Source organism: Pinus tabuliformis, chromosome 5_1 (assembly GCF_031772625.1).
Source record: "Pinus tabuliformis cultivar Carrire ecotype Pingquan chromosome 5_1, CPIR1, whole genome shotgun sequence".
In the NCBI taxonomy this organism is placed as follows: Eukaryota; Viridiplantae; Streptophyta; class Pinopsida; order Pinales; family Pinaceae; genus Pinus; species Pinus tabuliformis.
In genome coordinates, this window is record NC_142305.1 from 465,469,696 (window position 1) to 465,483,725 (window position 14,030).

The following is a 14,030-nucleotide window of genomic DNA, read 5'->3' on the forward strand; positions in this document are numbered from 1 at the left end:
TCATCTAGTTATAACTAAGTGAGATGTTCTTCTATGAGTGGGTTGCCATCAAGTACAACACATGCATCATAATGCCAACAATAAAATGCTTTAAACTAGTTTAACCTAATAATATCCCATATTATTCATAATTTTTCTTTACAAAAATTCATGCTTATAAAATATGAAGACAATAAATTTTAGAATCTACTACTCCAAAGCATATTTACTTTTCTCTCTTTCTTTGATTTTTTATAAATAATAAATATTATCTTTACCTAAAAAAGATTATTTAAACATAAATAAAATTGTAAAGAAAATATCTAATTGTTGCAACATTGTCACAAGTCTCTTAATAAAGGATAGATTCAAACCACTAAAAATGATGTGGATTCCACTTTGAAGAACATGCACAATATTTAAGTATATTGTTATGGTTGATAAATAGAAATCTTATAAAGCATGTATGCTGATAAACAGAATCTACATATATTTTTACTGATTGATGAGTATTCCAATCAAACTTTTCCTTTTAAAATTATATCTTTTATATTTATGTTTTATGTATTCTATCTATTTTTGTTAATCTTAACTATGAATATGCTAATTTTTTTGGTTATATAAGGTTTGGGTTAGGTGTATTGATTGTATTCTTTAGTCTTAATTTTATCATTAAATGTAGTTAAAACCAGTTTATATTGATCTAACACATGATTTATTATGCTCCGAGAATGATCAAATCTATCAAGGTGCAAACCATATTTTTGGAGCGTAGATCAAATCTCTATCGATTTATATCTATATCTACCTCCATCCCTCATTACTTATCTCTATATCTCACCAAACCCCCCTGATACATGCAATCTCTCTCCATATCTATCCGTCTCTTTCTCCCTCCCTCCCTCTCTCTATATTTCTCATCTTCCTTCTCTTCACCTCCCATTTATATCTCTATCTCTATGTGCCTCTCTTTTGCCTCTTAATATCATCCCCGAAACATACACCCTCTTTATCCATATTTATCTCTCTCTCTCACCCTCACCCTCTCTCTCCCCCTTCTCTCCCACTCTCCCCTGTTTATCTCTCTTGCCTTCTACTATCCTCTCTCCTTCACTATCTATCTCCATTAACACTCCCTCTCTCTCTCTCTCTCTCTCTTCCCCTTTCTCTCTCTATGTATTTCTTCTTACCTCCCTCTATCTCCCCCTCCAACTCCATGCTTGTCTCCCTCCCTCTCATGTTCTCTCTCATGTCTCGTCTCTTTTCGTTCCTCTTTGTTAGTGTCTGTCAGTCTTGCCAGTTACCGATGATCAAATATGTTCTTACAAGGTTTGTGTTAGGGTTTCAAAATCATATTTTATCATTTCATTAGGTTTTTAAAATAAAATTTGGTCATTGGCTAGTGTGTCTAGGACAATGCTACTCCCTTCAGCATCGATGGTTATTATTCTTCATCAAGGTTGTGTCATTTTTCAAGTGTTACACGTCATGCATGAGTGAAATTATCATATAGGTCTTGGTCTTATTCATCACTTGTAATTGTCATCATCATGTTAGTTTTACGATTATAGCCATGCTTATGATCTTGAGTCCATAAATAAAGGGAGTTAAAATCCTAGGAAGCAAGTGAAATAAAGGTAAAGGTCTCATTTCAATTCATAAAGATATTGTTGCAACCACATCACATCTAGTCTTAAAGATGATATATGAGGTCATGCCATGACATATGAAAAAAATTGAATTTGACTCTCATAAAGGACCATACAAGAATTTATTTCACTCATTCCATTGGAATTGAGCACCAACTCACAAGAAAAAACCATTTCCACACATTCAATGTCAAAGGACATGCTCAAAAGGTGATATGCACCCTCTCCAAGCCCCTACACTACGTTTTTTGTGGGTGAGCTTAATTTCAAAATTGCAAGTAGAAATACCTATCCCATACACAATATACCCTTCCTTACATCCAAACACACTTCCCACAACCCTGACACCACCTATGCCATCATTTCCATAATTCCTACATCAAACCCTAGCTCCTACATTGTGTCTTGCGTAGATTTAGGGCCAAAACTCTGTTTTATTTCCCTACACTAAACACCACATGATTTTTGTCATTTTCCACCTCTATAAGCTTTTTAATACATCTATCTACCTCCCAAACATTTCCTACTCACATTTTCTCCCTAACCCCTTCATCCCTCACCTAAACATACTAATCCCTATCCCCTGCTCCGTCATAACAATCTATTTTCCCCTTTCTTTCAATGGGCTTTTGCTTTGCAATTGTAAACAATTGAGGGAGAAAAGAAGAAATACAAAAAAGAAGGTAAAAAAAAGGAGACAAATAAAAAGATGTCGCAAGAGGCAGAAAGAGAAAGAGAGTGAGCCATCTCCTCCACTAGCTCAAAGGGACATTGACACATCATTTGGTGCACATAGGGACAATTTTTCTTCAAAATCTGTTGCTAACCAAATGAAGATGAATTTTACAAAAGTTAAAGAGGTTTTTGTTAGCCCTATACTAGGCAACAAAAGCATCCTTCAATTTATTCACAAGTATTATGATTTTGGAGAAATTCGCAAAATACAGTTGATATAGGAGAGTTTCTCAGTATTTCAGTGACCAACTACAAACTTGGATTCTGAATAAATGGGAATGTATTTTTGAAAATTGGAGGTGGTTTTTGTTTCTAATATTCTAGTCGATGAAAACCTCTCTCAAGTTTCACACATTTATAAGGGATTGGGAGCTAAGCTTTCCTTGTTTCATCTTATTCGTCTGACTGTGCAATGTTCTAGTTTAGTAAGCATTTTATAGAGAATATTACGGCCAATTAGAGCTGTATCGTGGACACTGAGAGGAGGTTATTGTTCACAACATGTAAAAGAAAAAATCCATCTCATATTTTCAAAATTATTTATTTTTAAAGAGATATCACTCAACCTTTCAGCCCTATTTTGGCATAACTTTGGCAATTTTTGGCATAGTCACCCTACCAAAAGCTAGCGTGGGCCATGCTGCGCTTTTTATAGAGAGATCCAAATGGAAACAAAGTTTCAGGTTTGGATAGAGTTTGACCCCTACATCAACTTTGGACATCTAGAAGTCCAATCCATAAACTTCTACACTGTGAAAATGGCCAAAAAATACCTAAAAAACACCTTTATGCCCTATTTTTCGAGGCCATGCTACTCTTTTTTACTAGTCTTCAGAGAAGTAACTTTTGAGGAGGTATAATTCATTATTTTCAGTTCTTCAGGGCTCTATGGATAACTATACATAAAAATATTTCCAATGAGCTATCATGAGCTCAATTTGGAGTTCAGGAAGCCATCCAAAATTGGCCTGCAATCTCACACTGTGCTTTTTCTCAGCCATGCTGTGCCTTTTCCAGATTCGCTATGCTTTTTCCAGGAGGCTGATATTCTTCATCAGTTTGACCTAGTTTGAATTTCTACCTATGAAAATGATGTAATTGATTAATCATAATGTAAATATGATGTTAAAGTGGGTAATTAGTCTTGCTAATTTGTTTTATGTAAACTTAGGCATCATTAAAGAGGAAAATCTCATGTCAATGTCTAAATAAAGACTTTGTATTAAACCATCTCAGTCTTAGTTGCTGGTTGAGATGTTCCTGGGAATTGTTCGAACAATCATGGATTCGACCCCTCAGGGTGGGGAAAGTATTTATTTTCATCTATATGTATCATTTTCTTAGTCAGAGAGAAAGGTTGGACAGCTAAGGAGATAAATCCTTTAGCTTGTGCTTCAACATTTTCAGGAAATCGAAGGAGCAGTTGCGGCTATTATCTAGGAATCCATGTGTAGTGAGTTTGTGATGTTGCATTTTCTTTATTATAGTTTTATATCAAATATATTCATCTTCTCTTTCCATTCATCAGTTCATGAGTTATTTTCCTTAAACTGTATAACCAGAGTTCTTTGCACAAACCTCTTTTTTGATGGGAATATCATTATGTGTTATTTTCTTTCTTTCTTAATGAATTCATGATGTGCATGCTCATTAATACCTCTTGTTTCTTCTAAAAGCTACACCACACTACATTAATAAACCCTAAGCCATCAAAAATCTATTGTTAGCTTGCTCCTTTATATCTTTGTTGTTGTTAACCTTTTGATCCTTTGACATAGTTACCTAGTTTTCATCCCTTCTCCAGCATCAAAACCTTAAATTTTGAAAGCCTACCTGAACCTAGCATATCTAACCTAAAATCCTTTTATATTTGAGTCAATTCTTTGGTTGTGATCTCATAGAGAGAGCTCTCTCTGGTTTGATAGGGATAACTACTAAACTGAAATCTTGGTCTGTCATTACCTCCACTAATTCCTCTCAGCCTGGGACATTGTGGAGGATAACACACTCTCTCCCTTTCTCTCCCACCTCCCTATAACTCCCCCCTCTCTCTCTTAGCTATCCATCTGTGTCATTATCTCCCTCCCTCTCTCGTTCTCTTTCCTTTTCTCCCCCCTTCCTTCCATATCTCCTTCTTTGCCTTTGTATCTCACCCATAAACACACTCCCTCTCTCCCCCTACAATTCAATATTTCTCTCCCTTTCTCTCTCTCACTTCCTCTCTAATCCTCTCTCTCAGGTACTCTCTCTTGTCATTCTTCCCTCTTCCTTTCTCTCCTACCTCCATCTCTCTCCCCCCATCTCTCTCTCTCTCTCTTTCTCACTCTCTCGTTGTTGTCGGACCTTGTCACTATCTCCCTCCATCTCTCCTCCTCTCTTCACCCCTCACTCACCCTTCCATCTTTTTGTCTCCCTCTGTCTTTTATTATTCTCTCTCTCTCACTCCTCTCCTTTTTTCTCTCTCTCTTTATTCCTCCTCTCCCCTCTCCTTCATTTTAACTCTGTCTCTCCCTTGTCATCCCTCTAACTCTCCACCTGTATCACTATATTTCTTTGTTCCTCCGTCCATATATATCTAGAGTAAATATATATTATGACATATTAGTATATATATCTATATATATATATATATATATATATATATATATATATATATATATATATATATATATATATATATATATATATATATATAGATATATATATATATATATATATATATGTATATATTATACTATAACAAATTGAATATTGTATTAATCGAAAATAATAAAATTTAATAATATTAATATTACATTTAATATTAATATTAATAAGAGTTTTAATGATTTTTTTTATGACATAATAACAAAAGTTATAATAAAACTGCATCAAATTAATATTTTCAAATATTGGAATTTTGATGTGAAAATATTTTTCTCTTTAATGATTTTAATATATCCATAGAATACAATTTTCATTTTTAAATATTCACTTTTAAAATATTTAATCAAAAGAAATATTAAAAGATTTTGGAGTAGGATTTTTATTGTTTGTGTTGAATTAGCCTTTTTCCTTTGTTTTAAGAAATTGTATTGGCTTTAGTAAAGAGTAAATATGTTTAAAATTTTATCTAATTCCGAAATTTAATGTGGTAATTTTTTTGTTAAAGGTAAATTTATGATCCATTCAAATTTTGTATATAATAAAGCAACTATTAGACAGATGAGATAATTTACTATCCATTCAAATTATATAAATAATACATATTACTATTTTAATAATTAATCTTAGCCCATTAATAACATTAAAAAGTTATATATAATCTAAATATTCAAGTTATATATAATTTAAGATTCAAGCCAATGTTTTGGCCGACATTTGCAAAAAATATTTTATGTTATATATAATTTAACATTCAAGCTAATGTTTTGGCTCACATGAACAAAGAATATTTTTACTATTTTTGTAGGATGTGACATACTTACACATTAGGGTCATATTGGGCAGTAGAATGTTCCTATTGACGCAAAAAGTAACCATGATCCATAAATAATATTACCATTGATCTATGATCATTTCACTCAATTCTTTTAGCTTTCTTATTACATTAATATATTCTCATTCACGTGATGCTTGATATACAATCTTTGCAAGAAACTCTTAACTAGAGTTCAATGATCTGGAGTGCTTTTCCAAAATATCCAGCTTCATACCACTTGGCGATGGCTTATGCTTCGCTTTTGCGGCTAGGGCTTAATGATTCCTTGTTGCCACAACAAGTGTTCCTTCCTACAACAAAGCATCATTAATACCTATCCACTAAAGTGAGCCATAAGTCACCGCCAAGTTGTCTAAAGCTGGATTTTTTGGGGAACCACTTGAGATCATTCAACTCTAGTTAAGAGTGTCCTGCTAATATTACATATCAAACATCACCCGAATGAGATGATGTTAATGTAAGTAGAAAGCTAAAAGGATCAAGAAAAATGATCATAGATCGATGGTAATATGATTTACGAATCATGGTTGCGTACTGAGCTGAGAGGTGCATTCTACAACCCAGTATGACCCTGATGTGTATGTATGTCATGTCGTGAAAAAAATAATAAAACAATATTTTGCTAATGTTGCCCAAAACATTAGCTTCAATCTTAAAATATATATAACTTGAATATTTAGATTATATATAACTGTTTCATCTTATTAATGGCCTTAGATTAATTATTAAAATATAACTGCATATTATTTATATAATTTGAATGGATAGTAAATTATCTCATCCATTAAATTGTTGTTTTATTATATACATGAATTTGAGTGGATCATAAATTTACCTTTAAGAAAGAAAATATCACATTCAATTTACAAATTAGGTAAAATTTTAAACGCCTTTAATCTTTAATAAAGCCAATACCATTTCTTAAATCAAAGGAAAAAGTCTAATTCAACATAAAAATTCAAAATCCTACTCGAAAATATTTTAATATCTTTTAATTAAATATTTGTAAAATGAATCTTTCAAAAGCAAAAACATATTATATGGATATATTAAAATTGCGGGAGAGAAAGAGAGATATATGGTGGGAGAGAGAGGGAGGTAGGAGGGAAAGGAAGAGAGGAGAAAGACCCAAGGGAGTACTTGAGAGGGAGGAGGATAGAGGAATTGAGAGAGAGAGAGGGAGAGGGAGATGGAATTGCAAGGGGAGAGGGAGTGAAGAAGAAATACATATAGAGAGAAAAGTGGAGAGAGTCTGGGGGAGTGATAAGGGAGAGATGAAGAGAGAGTGTGTATGTTTTTGGCTATGGTAGAGAGACAAATAAGGAGAGATATAAGGAAGGAGAAGAGAAGGAGAGAGAAGGAGTGAGGGAGGGAGATAGTGACACAGTTGGAGAGCTAAGAGAGAGAGAGAGAATGGGGGAGACATAGGTAGGTGGGAGAGAAAGGGAGAGAAAGGGAGGAAGAGAGACAAGACATGAGAAAGAGAAGGATAGAGGGACAGAGACAAAGATGGATTTGGAGGGGGATAGAGAGGGAGGTAAGACAAAATACATACAGAGAGAAAGGTAGATAGAGAGCGAGTGATGAGGGATATAGAGAGAGTAGGAAAGATGAGAGAATAAAGTAAGAGAGATAAATTGGGGAGAGAGGGAGAGAAGAGGAAGAGAGAGCGAGAGGGTAGGAGAGATATATATAAGTATGTAGAAAGAGTGTGTATGTTTCAGGGGTTATATTGAGAGACAAAAGAGAGGAAGATGAAGATAGATATAGAAATGGGAGGTGAAGAGAGGGAAGAGGATAAATATAGAAAGAGGGAGGGAGGGAGAAAGAGATAGATAAATATGGAGAGAGATTGCTTTTGTTTGGCAGGGGGTGGGGGGGAGATAATATAGAGAGATAAAGAAGGAGAGATGGAGGGATATATAGATATATGTGGAGGAGGATTTTCTCTGCACTCCAAAAAGAAGGTTTCTACCTCAATGGACTTGATCCTTCTTGACACATGATAGATACAGTGTTAGATGGATCTAAGATGAACACTACTATAAATAAAAGGGATTAATACTAAACACTAATATTGATATTATAAATCCTAAGAATATAAACCTTAATATATTATTTTACATATTAGGGATTAATATTATAAAACCAAAGGATTAATAAACCATAGGTATCATTGATTAAACTCAAGAGAATAATATTTAAACCAAGGATTTATATTATAAACAAAAGGGATTATAAACCCTAATATTATTATTATAGACCCAAGGGATTAAAATCCTTAGGATTGATATTATAAACATACGATTATAAGCCTTAAGATTACATAGCATAAACCCAATATTATAAACTAGAATAAATCCTAACACCTAAACCCAATAGTAGAAACTATAATATTAAACCCTATAATGTATCATTGTGACAATTATTGTCACATTTCTTTTCAAATCGCGAGGATACTTGTCACAACATGACGTTCGATAATTTTTTATGCCATTCCAATGTCACAATATTATAACCTAACATTAAGCTAAATATTATAAACCCTACCATTATAAAACCCAACATTATAAACACTAACATGAATATTATAAGATCCATATGATTAATATTGTAAGGACTAAACCTTAGGATTAATGTTATAAATGGTAAGATTAATATTATAAACCCTAGTATTAATATTAGAAATGAAATATTATGAACCCAAATATTTGAAACCCAGTTAAAGACTGTAATATTATAAAACCTAATATTAATATTAAATGATTGATCATTAACCATGCTGATCTTGTATAAACTTCGTTGAACATGGTTGATCACGGTTAACCATTAAAATAGACCATGATTAGTCATGGTTGAGGATAGCAAGGTTAACCATGTTTGACCATTCTAACCATGTTGATATTGGTTAATCATGGTGGACCATGGCGAACCATGGTTGACCATGGTTGATAGTGATGGACCATGGTTGAACTTTGTTAACCATTACAACCATGTTGATCTTGGATGACCTTGATTGACAATAGTGGACCTTTGTTCAAAATCATTGATCATGTTTAGCCATAGTTGACCATGGTTGACTATCGCTGATCACAGTTGACCACAAGTGACCATGTTTGGCAATGGCTAATTGTAGTTGACCATATAGATCTTGATTGACAATTATAGTTGACTTTGTTTGACTATGTGGTTGAGCTTGATGAAGAAGTAAAACAATTTTTGAGTTGATCTCAGGTATTATAAGCGTAGCTAACAAATAGATTAGTAGGCATGTCATAACTAAAAGGGAGAGTTGAAATATATTCTAGTTGTGTCGAGAGGTGCATTCCGCAACCCAATATGACTCTGACGTGTAAGTATGTCACATCCTCAAAAATTAATAAAAGTTTTTCTTCTAATGTCAGCCAAAGCATTGGCTTGAATCTTAAATTATATATAACTTGAAGATTTATATTATATAAAAATTCATAATATTATTAATGGGATAACATTGATTTTTAAAAACTAAATATGTATTATTTAAATAATTTGAATGGATAGTAAATTATCTCATCCTTTTAATAGTTGCTTTATTATATACGTGGATCATAAATTTACCTTAAACAATTTTTTTTTAACACATTAAATTTTGAAATTAGATAAAGTTTTAAAAATCTTTACTCTTTACTAAAGCCAATACCATTTCTTAAATCAAAGAAAAAAGATAATTCAACATAAGCAATCAAAATCCTACTCCAAAATATTTTAATATTTATTTTAATTAAATATTTGTAAAATGAATATTTGAAAAGAAAAACCACATTCTATGCATATATTAAAATCATTAAAGACAAATATTTCCACATCAAAATTGTAACATTTGAAATTATTAATTTGATGCAGTTTTATTATAAACTTTGTTATCATGCCATGAAAAAAACATCATTAAAACTAATATTGATATTAAAATTTTAATACTAATATTAATATTATTAAATTTAATTATTTTGGATTAATACAATATTAAATTTAATATAATATTCAATTTGTTATGGTATAATATATATATTCATATATCATGATATATATTAACTCTATATATATATGGAGGGAACAAGAAAAACATAGAGTGATAGAGGTGGAGAGATACAGGGACGACAAGGGAGAGACTGAGATAAAATGAAGAAGATGGGAGAGGAGGAATGAAGAGAGAGAGAGAGAGAGAGAAAGAGAGGAGTGAGAGAGGGAGAGAAGGGTAGGAGAGAGAGAGGTAGACACAAATATGGAGGGGTGAGTGAGGGGGAGAGAGAGGAGGAGAGAGGGAGGGAGATAGTGACAAGGTTGGGGGAGAGAGAGAGAGATGGGGGTAGAGAGAGGGAGGTAGGAGGGAAAGGAGGAGAGGAGAAGGATCAAAGAGAGTACTTTAGAGAGAGGAGGAGAGAGCAAGTGAGAGTGAAAAAGGGAGAGATATATTAAATTATAGGGGGAGAGGGAGTGAAGAAGAAAGACATAGAGAGACAAAAGTAGAGAGAGAGGGGGAGTGATAATGGAGAGATGAAGAGACAATGTGTATGTTTTTGGGTGAGATAGAGAGACAGTGGAGGAGTGATGGAAGGAAGTGGGGAGAGAAGGAGAGATAAGGAGAGATGGAGGGAGATAGTGACATATTTGGTGAGCTAAGAGATAGAAGGGGGGAGACAGAGGGAGGTGGAAGAGAAAGGGAGAGAGAGTAAGGAAGAGAGACAAGACATGAGAGTGATAAGCATAAAGGGAGGGAGAGAAACATGGAGTTGGAATGGGGGAGACAGGGAGGTAAGACGAAATACACATAGAAAGAAAGGTAGAGAGAGAGAGAGAGAGAGATGGAGTGATAAGCAAAATTGAGAGAGAAGGAGAAAGGAGAGCAGAAGGGAAGAGAGATAAAAGGGGGAGAGAGGGAGAGAAGGAGAATAGAGATGGAGGGAGAGATAGATAAATATCGAGAAAGAGTTTGTATGCTTCAGGGGTGATGTTGAGAGGCATAATAGAAGCAAATGGAGATAGAGATATAAATGGGAGGTGAAGAGAGGGAAGAAGAAAAATATAAAAAGAGGTAGGGAGAAAGAGATTGATAGATATGGAGAGAGATTGTGTGTTTTGGGGGGGGGGATGAGATAGGTTGATAAATAAGGAGAGATGGAGGAAGATATAGATATAGATGGAAGGGGATTTGATATACACTCCAAAACAAAGGTGTGCATCTCGAGGGATTTGATCCTTCTCAACACATGATAGATCCAATGTTATATGGATATAAGTTGGTTATTCAATAATTAATTCCAATTAATTCTTTGTTTCTAGTAGTTTACGTAGAATGAATAACTAGCCACACATGTGTGAACCCTAATATGTCTATTATTAATAGTTTTGTATCTCTTTAATCATGGTTATAAACCTCAATATTAGAAACCCAATTAAAGAATCTAATATTATAGAACCCAATATTAATATTAAATGATTTACCATTAACCATGTTGAACTTCTATAAACTTGGTTGACCATGGTTAACCATTACATTTGACAATGGTTAATCATGGTTAACCATTACAGTTGACCATGGTTAATCACGGTTAGGCATGGTTGAGCAAGGCTAGCCATGGTTAACCATGTTTGACCATTGTAACCATGTTGATCATAGTTGATAGTCATTGACCATGGATGACCTTGGTTAAAATTATAACCATGTTGATCTTGGATAAACATCATTGATCATGTTTGGCCATAGTTGATTATGGTTGACTATGGTTTCTCATGCTTGACCATGGCTGGCCATGTTAAGCAATGAGTGATGGTGATTGACCATATAGATCTTGATTGATAATTATTGTTGACTAAGATTGACTATGTGGTCGACGATCAAGCAAAAGTAAAACATTTTTTGAGTTGATGTCAAGTATTGTAAGCCTAACTGAGAATTAGATTAGTAGGCAGGTCATAATTAAATGGGAGTGTCATGATATGTTATAGTTATTATACAATTAATTCCAATTAACTCACTGTTTCCACTAATTTACATAGAATGAACAATTAACCGCACATGCGTGAAATCGGATTAACATATTTATTATTAATAGTTTTGCATCTATCTAACCAAGTATGTTTATTCAATTCAATTCAATGAATTTCGGTTAGAGAACAAAAACTCTATTGTGCTATTGTGTCCCTTCCTTCTCTGTCAATCGATCACACATGAACATTAGACATTGAAATTATTTATATTACATACTCAAGATAATAATATTAATCAAATATCTTTAATCAATTCAATTCAATAAATTTCAGTTAGAAAACCACAACTCTATTGTGATATTGTGTCCTTTCCTTCTATGACCATCAATCATACATGCACATTATAATTTCAAATTATTTATATTTTTAACTCAAGATAATGATATTAAACCCAAGGATTTATATTATAAACATAATAGATTATAGATTGTAATATTTTTTTTGCTAAAGCAAGAGACATTCCTTCTATTATCTTAGGGAAAAAAATTATTTACGCAGGTTACAACATACGCACAAAGGCATAGACTCCCACAATGGGAGAGGGGAAATACTCAAAGTACCCAAACAACCCTCCAAAAAACAAACAGAAACAGTGACAAGACTGCCCTAGAACCAAAAGCGGGCAAGTCGATTCAAAGTCCACTCCCCGAACCCATAGTTGATCTATTTCCTAATAATTTGACAATCAAAAATCAACATGTGCGGAGTTGAAACGCACAGAAAAAACCCAAAGCTACAAGATCAACACTAACCGTTGATCTGTTCCTTTTGATCCAATAGCTGGAGTCCATATCGTCTAGCTTAGAAGCTCGCTGATTACTGTGCGATGAAGGTAATATACTTTTCTAGTCCTCTGCCACATGTCGCTTCCTGAGTGGAATCACTGGCTTTTCATAAAAGCCATCTTTGTTTTGGATGGTGCCTAATGAAGGTGGTAAACCATTAGCAGTTTTATCCTTTTGGGCCCAAAACTTGCACGCCAAATGGTGTTCGTTGATCTTCATCCTCAAGATCTGACAGCCACAGAACAAATTGGACCACACATCCCCTTGTGGCTTACCCAACGATGAAGGTAGTACTCACTGTTCATCTGCTTCCATGTCCCACTAGCTGAATGACCTCGCTTTTCATCAGAGAAAAACTCTCCCGAGTTAGAGGGCGCCTGAAGTAGGTGGTAAATCTCGAGCAGTTTTGACCATGGTGATTTCTTCCTATGACCTTCCCCGCATTGCACGAGGAAGACATAGCTGGAAGGGTGGCCTCCTGCATGGAATTCATTATGAGTGGAGTTGTCGCACATGTAATCCCTTCTCTTGTGCACAGATATATTTTGTCTCGATTTCTGCCTTTGTTTCTAGAAGCACCCTTAGAGAACCGACCGTACCTATCCTCTGATAAACTGCCTAAGGTGAACTTATTCATCGTTAAATTCTGATACTGCTGTCTATGACTAAGGGCCCTAGATGAGCATTCATTCTTCATCTTGTCATCTGTTACCTCCTCCGACTTGCAGCACAAGTCGATATGCTTGTTTCGAACCCCCTCATTGGCAAGCCAGTCCACAACTTTGTTGGCTTCCCTACGTAAATGCACCAGCCTAAGAGTTCTTAGCACTCTAAGTTGTGATTGGATTCTTTTGTAGACTTGCAGAAGCCGCCAGTGTCTTGAGATTTTCTTAGGAGCAGCTCTAGTGTTTATCCTCTTCATTGAATTAATGACTACTTCCGAGTCGGCCTCTATGATGAAATTGCGAATGTTGCTTGAGCAGTATTTCCAAGCACAATTCCATCGCCATGAGCTCATCCATATTGTAGGTTGTTTTTCCTAGATAACTATGGAAGATGACCTGTATGTTTCCTTTCTCATCCCTGATGACCCCTCCATAACCTGCTTCTCCTGGATTTCCTTTTGATGCCCCATCAATGTTAAATTTTAGAAAACCATGAGAAGGGGGTTGCTAAAAAGCCTTATCTACTGAGTCTTTCATGTTGATCTGCTTAGAACACTGAGGGAGATGAACCTTGAGCTCTAACTTTTCTAGGATTGTGGCCTCTCTTTGTCCTATGGGTTTTCCAGTACCAACATCTCCTAGGATATGAACAGTCCCTTCAGTTGCTTAAGGATTAGCTTTAGGACACTGCTCACAAGGCTTGCCTTAT